The sequence below is a fragment of the Meriones unguiculatus genome (genome assembly GCF_030254825.1).
Source record: "Meriones unguiculatus strain TT.TT164.6M chromosome 13 unlocalized genomic scaffold, Bangor_MerUng_6.1 Chr13_unordered_Scaffold_40, whole genome shotgun sequence".
Taxonomy (NCBI): domain Eukaryota; kingdom Metazoa; phylum Chordata; class Mammalia; order Rodentia; family Muridae; genus Meriones; species Meriones unguiculatus.
Window position 1 is genome coordinate 1710554 of NW_026843649.1, and position 6489 is coordinate 1717042.

Genomic DNA, 6489 nt, shown 5'->3' on the forward strand with positions numbered 1-6489 from the left:
TGTTGTCTTTTGACTGACGCCACCCATCTCTTCACTGTCTCCTGATAGCCACATCTCATTTGTTGCTAGATAAAATATCATGACTGTGTTTTTTCCTTCCACCTGTCTCATGACAGGGTCCTGACCTACTCGCCCAAGTAACTGAAGACAATTCATAGATCACTCAAGAACCCAGCTCATGGCTAATTCATATTCATGTCTTACAAACTAATGAAACTCCTTTAACACAGGTTTTCAAAGCATGCCTTTGGTTTCCCTTACAATCTAACCTTTAGGCTATTTCTTCTCTCCTCCTTCACCTGATGCACAGCACTCGACTGTATAACACTAGCACTTCTGTGTCAGAATATAAATGGAAGAAGCACTAGAATTATATGATTATATTGCCAATGAAATATAAATTTATATTGTTGCCACTGTTTCTGCCATACAAATGTATGGCATATTTTAGAATTCAGTGACCTTCAATGATGTGCATGTGAAATTCAGCCAAGAAGAGTGGGCTTTGCTTGAACCTTCCCAGAAGCAACTCTACAAAGATGTGATGCTAGAGACCTGTAAAAACCTCACTGCTATAGGTAAGGCTGCAAATTTTCTTTCACTTTTAAAATAAGGAGACAACTCTTACTTTGTTATTGATTCTCTTCTGTAATTCCAATTGAGACTGAGGAGGAATGAAGTGAATAAATAAGGCATGCTTCTAAGGGTCACAGAAGATAGTGATTTATGTTTTGCCTTAATCATAATATATTTCCAATAATATATATTTTCTGGTACTATATTTTAGGTTACAATTGGGAAGACCATAATATTGAAGAACATTTTCAAAGTTTTACAAGTAATAAAAGGTAACTTTATTTGCATGCTGATACAGATATGAATCTTAAGAAATTTTAATGTGTCCTGGAAGTTAGTTTGCCTGTTTGTTTGTTGGCTGTTTTTTATTTTCATTTTTTTAAATATTTTTTTTTGTTTTCTGTGTAGCTGTGGCTTGACTTAGACTTGCTTTTTAGGTCAGCCTGACCTCAAAATCACACAGATCTGCCTGCTTCTGCTTCCACAAGTGCTGGGATTAAAGACATGTACCAGCACACCTGGCTGTGTCCTGGAAGTTTTAAAGAAAATCAACAGCATAAAAACAGCACTGCTTTAAGTGTACTGATGATCATTAAAATCTCACAATTCCATGTACTTCAATGACATGTATCTGATTTGTGTTTGCAAGGCACTCCCCTAAGATAGAAGAAAATAAAATAATGTTGTAACAGAAAATACCATTTGAATCATATGGACATTACAGCTACTGACTTGAACTGCCAATCTGTTTAGTATCATTCTATCTACTCAGATATTGTAAGAGGTATACACATTGAATTGGTGATCAGTATGTGTCCAAAACCTTCTAATAAGCAAAAATTTCATAGTACAACCAATGTTACTCATTTTCATGCAGTAACATTGTAAAGTTTTTTGAAAGGAGCAGCTTATGAGAATCAAGAATATTGTTGTGGAGAAACCTTAATCCCTATATGACATGTTTATGATGAACAGAAAACAAACTGTATTAATTCAATGTGGGAATCTTTTATTATTCTTGTAAATTAAACTGGTATATCATATGTGAAAATGTTCCTAAGACACATGAGCATAGGGATATTGAAAGAAATAGTGTCCCTGTCTTTCTCCAAGAAAAATTGATTTTGTAGTACACCCACTTTTAGTAAATTTTCTGAATGTGATAAATGGATACTGTTAATTAGTTTTTCATCTTCACTGAGAATTCATCAGCAAACTCATACTGCTGAAAATACCTATGAATACTAGGAATTTGGAACTTCTGCTGGTCCTGGTCATTTACATTGTAAATGAAGTATCATTCATAGAGTACAAAAATTTGAAAATGGAATTGCTGTGGTAAAACTCTGAATTCTTAAATACTCTTCATATATAGGAGAAAACCTCTTATAGAAAAATGGTGCTCTAAAAGTGCACCACATAACCAATGCTCTTACCATCACAGGGATCTTCAAAAATACCCATAATGAAGGGGAATACCATGAATGTAAATAAAGTGATAAAACTTTAAAATTTGATTCTTCTTTACCATTAGACCAAATTATGAAATTAATTCATATAGATAAACATATTTATTAGTGTACTGAAATGACTGTGGTAAATCTTTCACATGTGCCAATTTTCTTTGCAGGCATGAAAGCAGTCATACTGGAGAGAAACCCTTTAAATGTGGTAAAGCCTTCCCCTATATCACTGTTCTCATACAGCATAAAAGAACACACACAGGAGAGAAGTCTTACAAATGCAATCAATGTGGTAAAGCCTTTGCAAAAAACAGTCATCTCATGCGGTGTAAACACATACTGGAGAGAAACTTTATGAATGTAACCAGTGTGGCAAAGCCTTTGCAAAAAAGAATAATCTCACACGGCATAAAAGAACACACACTGGAGAGAAACCTTATGAATGTAACCAGTGTGGTAAAGCCTTTGCACAAAACAATCATCTCTTAAGCCATAAAAGAACACACACTGGAGAGAAGCCTTATGAATGTAACCAGTGTGGTAAAGCCCTTGCAGAAAACAATACTCTCTTATGCCATAAAAGAACACACACTGGAGAGAAACCTTATGAATGTAACGAGTGTGGTAAAGCCTTTGCAGAAAACAGTAATCTCATACGGCATAAAAGAACACACACTGGAGAGAAACCTTATGAATGTAATGAGTGTGGTAAAGCATTTGCACAGCAGAGTAGTCTCCGAAAACATGAAAAAACACACAGTGGAGAGAAGCCTCGTGAGGGTAATTAGTGTGATAAAACCTTTGCATGTAATAGTCATCTCCTAAGACAAGAACACATTCTGGAGGGAAACCATATGAATATAACTATGTGGCAAAGCCTTTGCACGTAACATCTCCTAATACATAAAAGAACACCTACTGGAAAGAAGTTGTCTGACTGCAACCAATGTGAATAAACTTTTGCACTTCAGAATCATCTAAACACTCATGAAAGAAATCCTAATTGACATAAAGCCTATGACTGCTTTTTACATGGTGAAACCATTCCATATTTGTATAATTTTCATCATCATGAAAGGATTCATATTGAAGAGAACTTATGAATGTGTTAAAATGGTGAGGCCTTGCACAAATCTAGAGTCATCATCATCATAAAAGTATCCTTACTGGAGAGGAATTCTTTGAGTATAAGCAATGTGGAAAGGCCTTTGTGCACTTTGGTCCACTGAGATCCAACAGAACTGTAAAACTAGCTCAATGGAAATGACCTCCCCTTTCTGGAGGAGAAAGGGAATAGGGGCAATAGGAATGGAGGGTAGTCATGGGGCAGAGAAGGGAGGGTGATTACAATTGGAATTTAAAGTAAATAAACTTATTTTTTAAAAAGAATACAATAAATGGTGAATATCAATTACATTCAGCAGTATTATATAATAATACTGTTTACGGAAGACTTATTGATAATCCTGATTTTCAACATTTACTGTTTTCAATTGCCTCACTTTACACAAGAAACTTTTAGTCCAGTGGATGGATATGTAGGGAATGGTCAACTAACACCAGCCAGGAAGATCTCTGAGAGTATCACAATGGTGGTAGCCTGTAGAAGTTTCTTTGTGTACACATACGTATTGTTCCAGAGGTACTATTGAAAAACATCACAACCCACACTGAATTTTGAGATATGAGGGATGAGGCTTTCTTTTCCATGTATGACCCTGCTGCTGGCCTAGATGTGTAACCATGTCAAGGGTGAGTTTTCTCTGCCTGACTTCATCTGGAGAGTGTCTTTAGACAATCGACACCACCAATCAATTTTGATAGATGGCCTTTGACACAGATCCCTGATAACTCTCCCCTCCCTTCAAATATAGGATAATTTGGTTCTGTGTTCTTGTTCTTCTTATTCATATACTAGGAATGTGCTGTTTAATGCAAATCGAGCATCCTTGAATTGCCTAGTATTAAACAATTATTTACACATATACTTGGAGCATTGCAGGCACTCCCCAAGGGATATAAACCTCTCTTTTCTGTTTTCATCTTCTGCCCCTCATGCCTTCCTGGGCTGGTGGGAAACAGCCCTCCAGGCAGCAAGAAAATCACATTCTCTGAAATGCCTGTGATAAAATGTTTCACACTTCATAGCATTTCAAATTTCACATGTTTCTGGATGTGAAATGGTCAATCAAACAGTGCCTGGGGATGGGACTCTTTAAAATGAATTATATTTAGTGTTTAGTTCACGGTAAGGTTGCAGGTAAGCTTCATGGTATGAAATCTTCTGAGGTGAGTACAGTGGCTCATGGAAAAGAAATAAGAGCAGAAATTTTATTTCTCTGTTTTTAATAACTGAGTACTGTTCTGATAATGTATGGGTAGATGGCAGAGGAGAGAAACTCCTCTTTTGAGTTGTCTAGGGAAAGGGGATGGGGGAAGATGGAGAGAGGGTGGGACCAGTAAGAGTTGAGGGAGTGACCTTCAATCAGCATATATAATGAATAAATTGTGAAAAATAAAAACAATTAATAAAATAAAATATAGTAAGAAAAGGAAAAAAAAGCAAAAATTTGAGTCTAGTTTTGATAACTGCCCTCCCTCAAAGAGAAGAAAGAAGATATATAGAAAGAAAAAAAAAACAGAATCTTTGTCTTTGCCACCTTTCTTCCCTGTGGGCTCACTTGATAATCATTATCCAATGGAGACCATGCTTCTCTCTCTGAAGTTTATGTTACCATAGAAGTAGGATTCGAACCTGGAACTAATAGCAGAGGTTCGTAGTTAACATATCAAATAAAAACTACCTGCCATTTTCTCCCAGCAATCCTTCAGTCCTTCCATGTTATCTGATCCTCCAGGCTAGCACAGCCCATGCAATACCCTGAATTCTCCTTCCCAAGGCCTGAGCTAACCTCAACCCCCATTACCCATCTATAGGTAAACTATTTTGGCTACCTGGCCCCTGTCAAGAGCCATGCAGGAGCAACAGAAAAACAGCTATAGAACTCATGGAATGTGGCACCCCTGTTAGCATAGTCACGGTGAGTTTGTCTTGGAGAAGCATAATCCCAAGAACTGATTTTCCAGAGGACTTTGTGTTCTTATGTAGCATAACTCTTCTTGTTGCCCTTATGATGTCCATAATCCTTATAACATCAGTTGTATGAAAACTCTAAGAAGGCTTCTAGTTTGTCACTGGGCAATATCACTGACATTTAAAATTAACAATGCTTGATCTCTTTTCACATGTTTCCTGGAGCAGATTAATGAATTAACCAGTGCCCTTGAAAGGAGCCATAGATGTAGATTGTTAGCAATGACCATTATACTTAGAAACAATTTGGAAAAATAGATTGTTTAACAAGGACAGGGAAGATGTTTTTGCTAATGGCTCTGATGTAAAAAATCTTAGAGAACAATTTAATGTTAAGAAAAGTACACTAGTAATAGTAAAGCCATGGATGTTTTAAAGTTGATGAGCCAAAACAACAGCCCAAGGTAGCATTGGCTGTCTGGGCACCCTCAAACTGGGTCTAAAACTGAGACAGCAGTTGATTCCCCTATATTTGTTTTTCCCCTCAGCTTCTTGATATGATTTAATAAAAATGATTTATGAGTAGATGCACACCCCTTTAAGATTTAAAGTACAGGTTCCAGTACCATGCCGTTTTATTATTATTATTATTATTATTATTATTATTATTACTGTTGTGCTATAGTACTACTTGAGCTCACGGATAAAGATACCTCCAGAAAATCTTTTATTGTACAGGCATTTTTTAATCAATTATGTTTTTTTTTGTTTTTCCATATGAAACAGTATTGTTCTTTCAAGATCTGCAATGAGTTGTGCTGGTATTTTGATTGGAATTGCATTGAATCTTTAGATTTCTTGTGGTAGAGTGGCCATTTTTACTATGTTAATCCTACCAATCCTGGAGCATGGGCAATTTTCTGATATCTTCCTTTAAGTTTTTTTTTTTTTTAATACAAGTCATTCACCTACTTGATTAAAGTCACACCAATGTACTTTATGTTATTTGTGGCTTTTGTGAAGGGGTTTTGGTTCCCTAATTTCTTTCTGAGACCATTTGTCTTTTGTATAAACGAAGGCTTCATATTTTTTTAAATTTAATTTTGTATCCAACAAATTTGCTGAAGGAGTTTATCAGCTGTAGGAGTTCCCTGGTTGAATTTTTAGGGTTATTCATGTATACTATCACATCATCTGCAACACAAGCTGGACTGGATGTGGAGAAAAGGGAACCCTTCTCCATTTCTGGTGGGAATGTAAAATTGTACAACCACTTTGGAAATCAATCTGGTGTTTTCTCAGAAAATTATGAATAGTTCTACTAGAATATTCAGTTATACCAACCCTGGGCATATATTCAGAAGATTATCAACCATACAACAAGGGCATTTGCTCAACTTTATTCATAACAGATTT

At 36.0% G+C, this 6489-nt stretch overlaps 1 pseudogene; it reads left to right on the forward strand.

Annotated features, from left to right (window-relative positions):
* Nucleotides 1–463: 463 nt before the first annotated feature.
* Nucleotides 464–2641, forward strand: LOC132651177 (zinc finger protein 120-like; annotated as a pseudogene).
* The last annotated feature ends 3848 nt before the right edge of the window (nt 2642–6489 follow it).